Source organism: Sturnus vulgaris, chromosome W (genome assembly GCF_052056855.1).
Source record: "Sturnus vulgaris isolate bStuVul1 chromosome W, bStuVul1.hap1, whole genome shotgun sequence".
NCBI classification, from domain to species: Eukaryota; Metazoa; Chordata; class Aves; order Passeriformes; family Sturnidae; genus Sturnus; species Sturnus vulgaris.
The window spans coordinates 65976174-65990991 of NC_142282.1; the positions used below are offsets into that span (position 1 = coordinate 65976174).

The 14818-nt window shown below is 45.3% G+C and overlaps 1 protein-coding gene across 8 annotated transcripts in view; it reads right to left on the reverse strand.

Moving 5' to 3' along the window:
* The window catches only part of LOC148220342 (CBP80/20-dependent translation initiation factor-like), a 359880-nt gene that overhangs the window by 234997 nt on the left and 110065 nt on the right, over positions 1 to 14818 (reverse strand). The window lies entirely within an intron of this gene.

Here is a 14818-nt window from a genome sequence, read left to right on the forward strand (position 1 = left end):
GTAAGAATTAAAAATTAAAAGGGAAGGTTATACATTAGAGGAGAATTTCAGGTTTCAGGCGTTCCGGGAAGTCTGTGCCTCTCAAGTACCTAAGCCAATGGGGAAAGAGACAGGGAAATGCGGCCGGGAAAATAGGATAAAAAGGAGGCTGCGTCCTCCGAAAATTTGAGAGATCCCAGGGGAATGTTCCATGGCCTCTCCCTTTATTCGAATAAAGCAAAAAGGACTCCTCTGTCTCCTTTTTGGACATAAACCTCTGGTGTTTGTGGATTAATTTTCCTGACAATTTTGGGGGCTCATCCGGGATCTTTCCACCATCCGGGGCGGCGGACGGCGAGCGGAGCTGAAGGCGCGCCTCACCCAGTTTCGGTGATCAGCTCCCCTTGGTGCCGGCCGGTACCGGGCGATCGATTGGGTTCCCGAGACTGTCCAGGAGACAGACGAGTGGCGGACCAGGGGGGTCCGTGAAGAGTCCGCAGGGAAGGACTACTGAAAATCTCACCGGTGAGTAAAATGGGATCTTCGGCGAGCAAACCTGGGAGGGCACCCATGGAGGGTAGCACAGGTAAACCTGAGAGGGCACCCATGGAGGGTAGCACAGGTAAAATGGGGCACCCAGAGAGGGTTGGAAAGGTGAAGCCGCGAAGGGGCCCCGGAAAATGGGATGACGATCCCATAATACCCCCGGAGAGTCCCTTGGGGTGAATGCTGAGGTCTTGGGAGAAATTGTATATTCACCCAGAAGTTATTATGGAAATTATGGTAAAATATTGTTATTTTGTGTGGCCAGAGTATAAGTTGGCAAGGGGACTTATATGGCCACCTTATGGAACAGATAAAATTCATTTGTGTCGAATTTTGTGAAGGTATTTAGAGGAAAGTGGTGAGGATTGGAATGTTTTTCAGCACCTTCCCCCGTCTTGTCCTCCAGTGTTGCTAGCTGACCCAGAGCCAGCTGCAGGTCGTCTGTATCCTCAACTTTCAGAGCAAGGGGATCAGGGAAATGTTATTCCTACAGCCTCACCTGAGAAGGATAATGGTGTAGGGGGAGGGGAGCAGCATGTTGTATCACCCCCCAGAACTAGAAGAGGAACTCAGTTTAGGGCATCAGAAGCCCCCCAAGAGACAGGGGTACACCAGATGCCACTCCGTCAAGTTCCTTTGGGGGGTCAAGGGGGAGGATTTGGGTTTGTAATTGTACCACTTACTACCCAGGATATAAGAGGGTTGAAAAAAGAATTACCCCCATATTTGGATGATCCCATAGGGGTGGGGGAAAAGATAGAGGAATATTTGGGAAATGCGGATTATACATGGAAGGATTGGGATTTTCTTTTGGGAATTTTGTTTGGGTCATCAGAGAAACGAATGATTTTGCAGAAAGCTCGGCAGCTGTGGGAGGATGAACATCCACAAGCAGCAGGGGAGGCTGGACCCAATGCACCTACGGTGGATGATGCCATCCCCCAGGCAGACCCCCAGTGGGACCCAAATAACCAGGCCAGTCTGGCTCACCGTGATTACCGTGCTTATTTGATTAGGGCAATCAAGTCTGCGGCTCCCAGAACTAACAACATAGCTAAGGCTATGTCGTTATAACAGGAGAAACAGGAAAGCCCCTCTCATTGGTTGGAGAGGATTAGGGATGCCTTGAGGAAGCACGGGGGGATGGATCCTGAAGGGCCAGCCTTCAACACATTGCTTAAAGTACAATTTGTTACTAAAGCCTGGCCTGATATATGGAAAGGAGTACAGAAGGATGAAGAGTGGCAGAATAAGCCTCTAGAGGAATTAGTTAGAAAAACACAGCAGATATATGTAAGAAGGGATGAGGAAAAGGCAAAAGCTAAAGCAAGGATGATGGCAGAGTTTTTGCAGCCCCAGAGGAATAAACTGCAGGGTCCAAGGGGTCCCCAACGACAGAGGGGACGGGGTCGGCCACAAGGAAGGGGCAGAGGGATTCCCTCCTCTGCAGGGGACAGCCGACCCAAACAGCGGCTGGGGAATAACCAGTGTGCTATCTGCAGGTCAGAAGGGCATTGGAAAAACGAGTGTCCACAGAAACAACTGGACCCTCAGGAGGAGGAAGTCCAGAGGATAATGGAAATGGATTGTTAGGGGTGTCAGGGGCTCCTATTATACCAAGGCCCCACCACTCAGGACCCCTTGATAACTTTTAAGGTGGGTCCGGATCGAGAGGAGGTGTGTTTTTTGGTAGACACGGTGGCCTCTCGGTCCAACTTAAATTTTATACCTAAGGGGGGGAAATTGTCAAAAAGATCCTTGGTTATTCAAGGAGTAAGCGGGAAGGATGAGCGAGTGCATTTTATTCAACCGCTGTTAATAGATGTGGGGGACAGATTTGAACTGCATGAATTCTTGTTTGTTCCTAATTGTAATTGTAATTTACTGGGAAGAGATTTGATGGCTAGAACAGGAATGCAAATTAGCATTGTAAGAAGTGACACGGAGTCCGAAACTGTGATATCTTTGTGTAAAATGTCTGAAAAGGCTTATGCTAAAATAAATCCGGAAGTATGGGCAGCTCCAGGGAAATATGGGAAACTGGACATAGAGCCTCTCCAAATTATTTTGAAGCAACCAGGACAAGTGGTGTCTAAAAAGCAATACCCTCTTTCAAGGGAGGGAAAGAAGGGGTTACAGCCTGTTATTGAGTCCCTGCTAAAAGCAGGTCTTTTAGAGCCGTGTATGTCTCCCTATAACACTCCTATCCTGCCGGTTAAGAAACCAGATGGAACCTACAGAATGGTGCAGGATTTAAGAATAATAAATGATATTGTCAAACCAAGGCATCCCACAGTTCCAGATCCATACACAATCCTAAATCAAATCCCTTCTTCACATCAGTATTATTCTGTACTGGATTTGAAGGATGCTTTCTGGGGGTGTCCAATCACAGAAGATAGTAAACAGTATTTTGCTTTTGAGTGGGAACAGGAGGAAGGAGGGAAAATGATAAAACAACAATTGACATGGACAGTACTCCCTCAAGGATATACAGAGTCACCAGTTCTGTTTGGGCAAGCTTTGCAGAAAATATTAAGAGAGTTTACTCCACCCTCAGGAGTCAAGTTGTTGCAGTATGTAGATGATTTGCTCTTATCAGGGGAACAGGAAAAGGTGGTTGAAGAGGCTACTGTAAAGCTGCTTAATTTTCTTGCAAAAAAGGGACTTAGAGTATCCAAAAAGAAAGCACAGTTAATAGAAAAGAAGGTCAAATATTTGGGACACATTCTGTCTGAAGGGTTACGGTGTATTGATCCAGAAAGGATACAAGGGATTTTACAGGTACCATTACCCCAGACTAAAAAGGAGTTACGGCAGTTTTTAGGGTTGGTGGGGTACTGTAGAGCATGGATCGAGGATTTTTCTGTGGTGGCCAGACCTTTATATAACTTTTTAACTGAAAACAGTCCTAATGTTGTGGTATGGACACCAGAAGGAGAGAAAAGCTTTAAGAAATTAAAAGACAAATTGGTTAAGGCCCCAGTCTTGGCTCTTCCAGATGCAAAAAAAGAATTTCAGCTATATGTGGATGTCAAATAGGGTCATGCTAAAAGAATTTTGGTGCAAGAGCATGGGGGAACACGGAGGCCTGTTGCCTATTTTTCTAAGTTGTTAGACCCGGTGGCCAGAGGCTGGCCCCATTGTCTGCAGAACTGTGCAGCCACAGCTCTGATGGTGGCTGAAGCCCGAAAGCTGACAAGGGGAGGGTATCTCATTGTTAAAGTCCCACATCAGATTAAAGCTTTGTTAACTGAAAGAGCCTCTAAGTGGATGACGAGTGCTCGATTATTACAGTATGAATCTTGTTTAATGGAACAGGAGGATTTAGAATTTAAAGGTGGGGAAATTTTTAATCCAGCCTCTTATTTAAATGGCCCTGGAGAAAAGGGGGGCCAGGAAGAAATCCATGATTGTATCCAGGTTATAGACCTCCAGACACGGGCTAGGGAAGATCTACGGGATATTCCCTGGCCTGAGGGAGAGAATGTGTTCATTGATGGGTCCTCCAAGGTGGTAGAAGGGAAACGATTTACAGGATACTCTATCGTGAATGGGAAGCAATTAAAGGAAGGGGGGAGGTTGCCAGCCACCTGGTCAGCTCAGACAGCAGAGCTGTACGGGCTTGTGAGAGCCTGTGAATTATACCAGGACAAGACAGTAAATATCTTTACTGATTCTAAATATGCATATGGGGTAATACATGCATCTGGAAAACTATGGGAAGAAAGAGGTTTATTAAGCTGCAGAGGAAAGACATTAGCTCACGAGAACTTAATCTCTCGCCTATTGGAGGCAGTGAATTTACCAAAAAAAGGTGGCGATAATCCACATTAAGGGGCATCAGGCAGGATGGTCGGAGGAGGCAATAGGAAACCGACTGGCTGATGAAGAAGCTCGCAAAGCTGCATTGTTGCCAGAAGTCTCTAAGATCCTGCCTTTGCTCCCAGTAACTGCACCGCTGCCAGAGAAACTCTCTTTTCCACCAGAGGAACTTGAGATAATTAAAAAGAGTGGGGCAGAGAAAAGAGAAAATAATTGGTTTACAAGGGATGGTAAGCAGTGGATACCAAAAGCTCTAGCCTTACAATTGTTAAAACAGCTTCATGAAGGGAGTCATTGGGGCTCCCGAGGACTGGCAGAAGCCTTCCTCAAAATGTACGCTGCTGTTGGTCTCTTTAGCCTGGCAAAGCGAGCCACTGAAGGCTGTTTGACTTGTGCTAAAACCAACAACAAAGTTACAAAGAAACTGGCCAGGGGAGGGAGGCGTTGGGCAGTACGTCCCTTCCAGAGATGCCAGGTGGATTTTACTGAAATGCCTCGAGTGGCAAGATTTAAATATCTTCTGGTAATAGTATGTCAATTAACCGGGTGGCCAGAAGCATTTCCAACTGTGTCAGCAACTACAGGATCAGTTGTTAAAATATTTTTGGAACAAATAATTCCAAGATATGGGATGGTGGAAGCAATAGATTCAGATAGGGGAACTCATTTTACAGGAAAAATTCTTCAAGGAGTTATGACTGCTTTAGGGATACAGTGGAACCTCCATACCCCCTGGCATCCACAAAGTTCGGGCCAGGTTGAGAGGATGAATGGAGAAATAAAGAAACATCTCCTGAAGCTGGTGATAGAAACTAAAATGCCATGGGTACGGCTCCTGCCCCTGGCTTTAGCAAGGATAAGAGCCAGACCCAGGGGAGATATTCAGTTATCTCCCTTTGAATTGATGTTTGGAATTCCTTACCCTTGTAATTCTCAGCCGAGTGCGGGGATAGAGATAAGTGATGTGTATTTGAAACAATATGTGGCTCGGATACTGTCTCTTGTGAAATCTCTTCGACAGGAAGCTCAGCTGGCACAGACCCTACCTTTGGACTTTGCTGTTCACAACATCCAACCGGGACACTGGGTCCTAGTTAAGGAGTGGGAAGAAGCACCACTGGTGGCGAAGTGGCGTGGACCTTTCCAGGTGTTGCTGACCACAGAAACAGCCGTCAAGACAGCTGAACACGGCTGGACCCATCACACTCAGGTCAAGGTCTCTGCAGCCCCAGAGATTTGGACGTCTCAGCTGGAGGAGAAGGACGGGAAGCCGTGACTGACACTCCGCAGGAGTGGACTGGAGCAGTAGCCAGTGCGTCGACATCAGGGGAAGCCTCGTGTGCCCACCCACAGACTGCCTGCTGAAATAGTTTGTGTGGGCATCCCTCCTCTCAGATCTCCAGTCACTGGGGGCCAACCCTTGCTGTCATTGTTTTCTTTATGTTAAGCTGTTTCTGTGCCTTCACTTGCCACAGGTGGTGTGAAAGACAAAGTGAAAGTAAAAATTAAGTTAGGAAATTAGATTACACAATCAGAATGTTTCTCTTAATAATGTTACCTTTATATTATCAGTTAGGTTGGGGCCAAGAATGGGAAAATAATTGTTTTGACCTTAGGAGAAGAAGTAGCAAAAACCTTTAACCTTAGCAATTGTTGGGTCTGTGGAGGGCCAGGGGGATCTGAAAACTGGCCATGGGTAGCCAGCCCAGTTGAACCTAAATGGTGGATTAGCACCCTGAGTGAGGTCTGTAATGGAACAGGATTTTGGGATGAAGAAGGAAGTCCATGGCGGCTTCATTCTTCTGAAAGAGGCACTTACTGTCTAAATAGGACAGGAAGCATATATATGGGAAAAAGCGTTTGTGACTGGACTTTATCTTTGGGTTTAGATTGTTGGACCCCCAACTGCCTTCCTTATGATTGTTCCAGATATCAAGGCAGATGGAATCAAACGCATGTTAAGCTCACAAATGGTAGCTGGGTAAAGTGCTCCTACCATAATTACCAGAAAGATTTAAAAGGCTGTAAAGCAGTGGGGAAGGATAAGTTTTTTGACCCCTTATTTTTAAGCTGCCCCCGAGATAATTTCACAAGTAGCACACATGTTATCCGTGACTACCAGTGGAAATGGCAACATCGAAATGGAACTCGAACCCTTTTTAATAGGTTCTGGTCCAAATCTAACAAAACAGATCTGGGATGTAACTGCAGGTGGAAACCTCATGTGGGAGCTTGGAAATGCAACTACTGTGATTCTTATGGTGGGGCGACCATTGTTGGGGGACCACTGGGCCCAGGAAGTAAGCTGTATTTTGACTCTCCAATTGACCATGAAAATTGGGAAGGTCCCTTTGCCAATGGGACCTGGGCTTTAAAGGGACATTACTGGATTTGTGGCCAACATGCATATCGCAGGTTACCCCCAAACTGGTCAGGAATATGTTATGTGGGGTATATCAGACCACTGTTCTTTCTGCTACCACAGGTTCAGGGAAATCACTTAGGAATCAAGGTATATGATGATCTAATTAGAGAAAAGCGGTCAATTGATGTATCCCTGGCTGGAGGGAGCACCCAAAGATGGGGTGAAGATGAATGGCCACCTGAACGAATCATACAACACTACAGACCAGCCATTTGGAATCCTAATGAATTAATATCAGGTGCCAGAGAACCCATTTATAATCTAAACCGGATAATTAGGTTACAAGCTGTCTTTGAAATAGTAAGTAACCAGACAGCTACAGCTCTTGACCTTCTTGCTGACCAGTCTACTCAGATGAGAACTGCAATATTTCAACACCGGATGGTATTAGACTATTTATTAGCAGAAGAAGGGGGAGTGTGTGGCAAATTTAATGACTCAAACTGCTGTTTGCAAATAGATGACAATGGAAAGGTGATGAAGCAAATAGCAAAAGAAATAAGAAAATTAGCTCATGTGCCAGTCCAAACATGGAAAGGATGGGAATGGGACATGTTTTCTTGGCTACCTGGTGGACTATGGGTTAAACAACTACTTTTTTTCCTCTTCTGTGCTGTAGCAACTCTAATATTTTTACCATGCATGATCCCTTGCTTAGTACAACTTATTCAACATGTGATCAAAGGGATGCAGGTAATAGCCACGCCTACTGATCCAGAAATGGTTACAAAAGGACAGAAATTGATGTCACTCCAAATAATTACAAAACCAAAAAGAACTCAGGAACAAGAAATTAAGTCAATGATAGCTAAAGTTTGTAAAGACAATTATTAAACAATAAAAGAGGAGGGATTGAGAGGAATGTTGAATTTGTCTTTACAAATGAGTTGTGGATCAGCCTATAGATAAGGCTAGCACTGAGAGATAAAAGAAACAATGGGATGGATTCCACTGATTGATGAATGGAAAGAGATATTTGCCTTTACAAACAAACTGTAGGGCTGCTGATAAATGAAAATGGATATCGAAAGATGAAAGAAGCAACGGGGGGGAAACTATGAATTCTGTAAGAATTAAAAATTAAAAGGGAGGGTTATACATTAGAGGGGAATTTCAGGTATCAGGCGTTCCGGGAAGTCTGTGCCTCTCAAGTACCTAAGCCAATGGGGAAAGAGACAGGGAAATGCGGCCGGGAAAATAGGATAAAAAGGAGGCTACGTCCTCCAAAAATTTGAGAGATCCCAGGGGAATGTCCCATGGCCTCTCCCTTTATTCGAATAAAGCAAAAAGGACTCCTCTGTCTCCTTTTTGGACATAAACCTCTGGTGTTTGTGGATTAATTTTCCTGACATGCTTTTTAGTCAAATCATCTATTAAATGGAACATTTCCATCCCCCCATGTCTCTTTCCATGGTTTATAGGTATATTCAGTACATCAGTTCATTCCTACAATTTCACGAAAAGATTTTCAGCCATTTCAGCATCTTCTTATTCTCCTTCCATCTTAAAAACTTAGCTCTTACATCACTGACTTCAGAAATCTTCTTATTCCCTTTCATATTCAAAGGAAAGGCTGGAGGCTTTGCAAATCTTATCTGAACACTAAAGAGTTAAACACAACTACAAGAGTTGGGCCAGGCTCAGGCTGTGCTGGGGGGGGCAGTTGAGGTGTTAATCAGCCTTTCTGGGGCTGGGCTGCAGCCCCACACTGCTCATGGCCACCCGGGCAGGCCCGGCCCGTCCGGCAGCAGCAAGAGTCGGCCTCCCCCCACGCCAGAGCCGCAGGCCCGTGGAGGAGGAAGCCGTGAAGGTCTTATCACACAACTTTTTCTCCCTCCAGCCATCGGCTCCCCCTCGTTGGCAAACGGGGCCCAAGCGGCCTCCCGAGCCTCCCCCCCCCCCCCCCCCCCATGGGGGAGGGGGAAGCTCGGGTTGATGTTACCTGCTCAGCCGCCGGAAGACAAAGAGGGTCAGTTCCGGATTACCTTCCTCAAAATGTGTGTTCACGGAGCGAACTAACTTTCTCTAATTGGCTGTTGCAGGTATCCCAACCCCCACAGAGGAAATTCCCTTAGGAAGAATCTCTTCTGAGTTTCTTCTTCCTAAGTCAACCTATCACAATTATATTGGACCTTTACCCCAGGATCGTGGGCGTAAATATGTCTGTACCATTGTAGATACAGATTCTGGATATTTGATTGCCCATCCTTGTAAGAAGGCTACACACAATAGTACCATCTGTATTATAGACCGAATAATTTTGTACTATGGAATTCCATTACAGATCCAAGCCAACAATGGGTCTCATTTTTGAAAAAAAAAATTGTTTACAAATATGCTGAGCAGCAACACATTCAGTGGGTTTTTCATATACCATACTATTCACAAGCTGAAAGATTGATTGAATGGATGAACAGGTTGTTAAAATAACAGTTGAAAAAATTAGGAGATGCGAACCTGTCCTGATGGAGAACCTATCTCACAGATGCACTACATATCCTTAACAATAGGCCCATTAGGGAAATGGAAACCCCCTTGATGTGCATGACTACATCCATTTTGCAAATACAACCATTAAGAGAGACACAGACTTACTGGGAAATTGTTCCAGGTGCTATGGCCCCTTACAAGGCTACTCCAGAGGCTGCAGGACAGGACCTTGATGCATTAGAATTAATTAGGATAAATCAGAAGCAAATGAGAGTTATCAATACTGGAATAGGAATTCAGATTCCTCCAGGACACTGGTTTGATAACTGCTTGCTAGAGCTTGGCCCTGAAAAGTGGTCATGTCATGTCATTATCAAGGAGAAATTAAAGTAATTCTGTTAAACAATAGTGAACAAGACTTGATTATTCAACTCCATGACAGGGTAGAACAATTATTGATATTACTAGTTTTAAAAACAATTGAGAAAAAAGGAGATCCACCTCAAGTCACTACTGTTCATGGAGATAAAGGGTTTAGCTCCACCAGTGCGAATAATGGACCCAAATGGCCCTACTGAACTAGCTGAAGTAATAGTTATGGGGAAAGACAATACTGTCTTAATCATGAAACCTGGACAAGAAAGAGTGGAAGGTGTCCCTGCCACCAAGTGTTATATGCGAGAATTACTATATGTTATAGAATATTGTTTTACAGATCCAGTGTGACTAAATCTACCTGTTTACCACAATGGTCCATTTGGAAAATGCTGTTTTTCACGTGGCTCGATGTGAAGACTTATGTGCACACTGAGTGACTTAGACACCAGTGCACGAATTCCAACCAGGAGACTGGGTGTACCTCAAGGACTGAAACCTGTCACCTCTCCAACTGAAGTGGAAGGGACCTTGCCATGTACTGTTAATCACATACACTGTGGTAAAGCTGAACAGAAAAGGACCTTGGATGCATTATTCTAGAATTAAAAACATGTCAGCTCCGTGGACAAGGGAATTATTGTCTCCAACCCGAAAAAGATTGAGGAAAAGTGTACTGGGAGAGGAGTCCTTCCATTGTGAGACCATGGGGTCCCTCCCACGGAAGACAGTTCTCCGTGAACTTCTCCAGTGTGGGTCCACTCTCACGAGCAGCATCCATAATGCACCTGCTGCAATGTGAACTTCCCCCATGGGCAGACAGTCCTCTATAGCAATGTATTTGAACAGCTTAGGCCACAGCGTGCTCCAGCCAAACCATTTTTAGTTATTCTTATCAGAACCCTCTGGAATTCTTCAAGGTTACTGAAACATAAATTGTGCTAAACAGGGAAAGAAGAGTCTGAGAAACAGAATACCAAGACTGCATGAATTAGATAAAGGAGGGCTGTGAAGCACTGGACTGTAACCAATCATATTTCCTGAAAGGTGCATGCAGAGCTCATGGACAGGATAGAGGTAGCAATCAAGTAATGCATGATCGCATGTACAGTAGTTTTAGAATGTATAAGTAGAGCATAATGTAAACAATAAAGTGGCTTCTGCTTAATCACATTGGTTAGTTGTCCAGAAGTCCTGTGCTCCTGCATGCTGGTGACTGCGACGTGATTAAAGCCATGATAATGAAGCAGACCAGACCCTTTGGACTCTGAAGGGGGCTCTGCAGAGTGAAAAGGCAGGAGGCCCAGTCGGAGACTGCCGAGGCAGGGACCGTGGTGGGGGGAGTCGGAGTACGGCTCCACGGAGTCGGGAGAAAGACGGCTCCGGAAAAAATACTGCAGCAGGGACACCGGAAAAGATGAGCGACTGGGGGCTGGGAGGATGGGAAAGGCACTGTCAAAAGAAGAACAGACCACGCTGAATGTCCTCCCGCTTATTCTCTCTAAGAGAGCAGCTAAATATGACCCAGAGGTCTTAAAAAAACTGTTGAGATGGGGTCAGGAGAGAGGATTTTTTGCCACCCTCAGGAGTGTTTTCGACACCCTCGAGTGGGAAAGGCTGGGAATAACCCTCTGGAATGTCGTAAGCAATGGATCAAAAGAAACCAAGGGACTTAGCACGGCGTAGAAGTTAATAATAACAGTGCTAAAGCAATTAAAAGCAGAAAGAACAGCTGTGGCAGGGGCAGCAGCTGCTATAGAGCCAGAAGACCCCACGGCTGCCTTCCTGACGTTTGCATGAGAATTCTTTGGGGGGGTAGACCCAATTATACCGTCCCTACCTTCTGCACCCCCAGGGCTGGAGTTACAGGCCCTACAGGCAGTTTCAGACAGTAACAATGTGGACCACAGCCCCCACGAGCTGGCTCCTCAGCCCGTGCCAGAACCAGAGAAATTGGAAGTGGATGTGCTGGTCCCTCCACCGGCACCAGGACCACCTACGGGGTGCCCCGTGGTATTTCCTGAAGAGTTAACAGTAGCAGCAGGAGGGCATGGATATCCCCAGCTTTCCTCCTCACCACCTGACTCACCTTGGCTTAGCCATCTCGGGTATTCAAATGCAGAGCATTTGCAAAGCTTTGAAGAGGAAGAACATCAGTGGCAGGAGAAAGAATTAGCTGAACTCAGGGCTTTAATAGATCAACAAATAAGGGAAAGAGAAAAAATCAAAATGCTGCTGATAGCGGAAGGGAGAAGGAATCATGAAGCAATCACAATATTGGCTTATCGCAGTACTGATCCTCCAGACCATACTGGCAGCCAGGATTGCCGATCCCAGATCTCCGGAGAAGGTAGCCCCGATAGAAGGTCCACCCGTCCTGCGATTTGTGATGATGAAACAGTTTGGTGAGCAGAGAAGAGGAAAAAACAGCGAGATCGAGAAGAAGGAGAGAGTCCAGCAGGAGCGAGATTTCGACCAGTACACTGGTGTCCTGGGGTGACTTTGTGTTCTGGTTTCACCTAGGGAGGAGAAACTCAGAGAGAAGTTCTCTCTGTGAGAAGTCCCTCTGGGAGTTGAGAGTGACCAATTGAAGGCTGGTTTGGTTATTGACAGCCTCAACAACCAATTGGAGAAAGTTATTTTGCTCCGTGAACACACATTTCGAAGCAGGTAACCCGGAATTGAGCTCTTTTTCTTTTCCAGCATCAGTGCAGGTTACACCGGCCCGGCCTGGCTCCACTGCAGGCCTGCAGGCCTGGCAGGGGGGCAGAGCTGGGCCCCCCTGTCTGGGGAGCTGGCATGGCCTGGCAGAGAGGAGGAGTGGCCTATAACAGTGGCCAGGGAGACTCAGGCTGATTTAAGATCCCAGCCAGTTTTCCCCCCTTTCTCCTTTTCCAGCGTGGCCGGGTTTTCTGAGATTTTGGCACAGCTCCAGCATTGTAGCCTTGGATTTTTCCTTTTCCCTGTGTGAATTCTTAACTCTTTCAATGCTCAGATGAGACTTGCAGACTTTTCAATCTTTCCCAGAGTGAGAAGGGAAAGAGGAGATACTCTGAAGTCAGTGAAGCAAGACCTAAGTTATTTTAGATGGAAGGAGAATGAGGAGATGCTGTGAAGATGGCTGAAAATATCCTTTTGTATGTTGTAGGGATGAACTGATGCTACATTGAATATTCGTATAAACCATGGAGAAAAAAAGACATGAGAGGTTAGAGTGTTCCATTTGATAGATCATGTGAGTAAAAATACCTGTGTTGAGAATCTTTGCCCTGAGGAAAGAAGGGGATCTCGGTTTTCTGAGGATGAAGCATAAACAGAGACAAAAGAGATGAAGAGAACTTTTGCTTTGGAACAATTCATTCTTAAAAGTAATATCCCATAAGTTTAACATGGCCCATAGACACAGCTTTGGAAGAGCTGTAAAGATGGGAGGAGCTTCACGACTTTGCAAGGTTTTTTCCTGGCGGATGCAAATCATGAAAATGAAACCACAAGAGGACTGTTTTCTTTCTCCTTGTGGAGAAATCTCTATAGCCTAAAAAGAGGAAACGTCTCTCTCCGAAGTGAACTGAAGAAAAGAACTATTTAAGTTGGGAACTGACTGAAGTAGTTTTTTGTATGTTTGTTATGAAGGTTGGGAGCGGGAAGGAAGGGGTGGTCTGAAAATCTTATTCTGAATTTGTTTTTTTTCCTTCTTTGTGTAGTTAACAATTTCTTTTTATACCCTTTTAAGTTTTAGGCCTGCCTTGCTTCTGCTCCTGGTTCTGTCTCACAACAGAAAATGAGTATATTTAAATTGGCAAATCAAAACTATAACACTTGGTCATGTTGAATTGTATCTCCATTTGTCTGTTTAGCCCAGAAATAAGTTTTGTACCTTTAAGGCTGGATTTGAGAGTGAAGGAGGGGGGAGGAGAAGCGGTGGAATGTCTGAGATGGTTGTTTTCAAAACATAGAGATAGGAGTTTCATCGTCTTGTCTCCTGGACTGTGTCACGGTGGTGGACAGCAGGAGAGAGCTCTCCTTTGCTTTTAGTTAGTTTTTGACTAACTGAAGCAGAGAAGTTCCTGGGAAAGTTTTTTTCCTTTTTTTTCCCTTGGAATTAGTTGAACGTGCTCTGGACTGGGGACCCAGGGGGAAGCACCAGGATCTTGCACCTGTGGCCCATTGGGGCCTGGCCTGGGCAGCAGCATTTTCCAGTGCCAGAGGGACTGAGAACAGACTGAGTTGAGCTACCACCCACAGGAGAGAGACTTTCTGAATTTGTCATCTCTTCAGAGCAGTGAGAGGTTTTGTTGTTTGGTATCATTCATTTTTTATGCTGGGCAGTGCTTTGCCTGTTTTTTCCACTTCTCTCTGAGGAAATTTCTCCCCGAACCGGTTGGGGGAGGGGCGCTTGGGTTTGCTTCCTGCGGGGGGGTCCTTTGGAAATTTTCTCCCAAATTTGCCCTAAACCAGGACAACTGGAATGCGAAGAATGTCTGATCTCCCGACTCAACTCGACTACCAGGAGGGTATGCAACAGCAGGAGGAGGAGAGAAGCCCGTAGCAAAGGAGAGAGAGTTCTCAACACAGATTCCCTAGCCGCCCTGTGTCCGATGATTACAATTCTGCCGGGTGGTGACAGGGGATCATACGGGAAGCCTTAGTCAAGGGTGAGTTTATTCCACAAGCATTCCCGGTAATCTCTGCCCCCGGTAATCCAAACCAGCACCAGTGGGTGGGACTGGATTGGAAGCTCATCCGAGAGGGGCAAAAAACTGTAAGGCAGTATGGACTAACTAATCCATACGTACAAAACTTGTTGGACCACATCTTTACTAGTGGTTTCATGGCACAGTTTGATTGCAAAAAGCTGGCAGAAACCTTTTTAAAACCCACACAGAGGCTGCTGTGGCAAGCGGACTGGGAAAGGTGGGTAGAAACTGCAGTGACTGAAAATCTCAGGCTCCCTCAAGGGGACCTAAGTACATATTATAGTATTGGCTTTTCACAAATATTAAAATGAATGCTATATGCATAATGTTGGAAAACTTTTCTGTATGAATATAGTTTCTTTTAGTTCTGTTATTAACAAAACTTAGAAATAGTAGTGTGATAAATATATTTTTCTTAGACTACAACATGGTGATGTAAAAAGCTTTTGTTCATGTAACTAACTCAGAGAATGGTAAAAAGATAATCAGGAAATTCTTCACATTCTTGAATTATCCTATCTGGATGAATATAACCAGAACT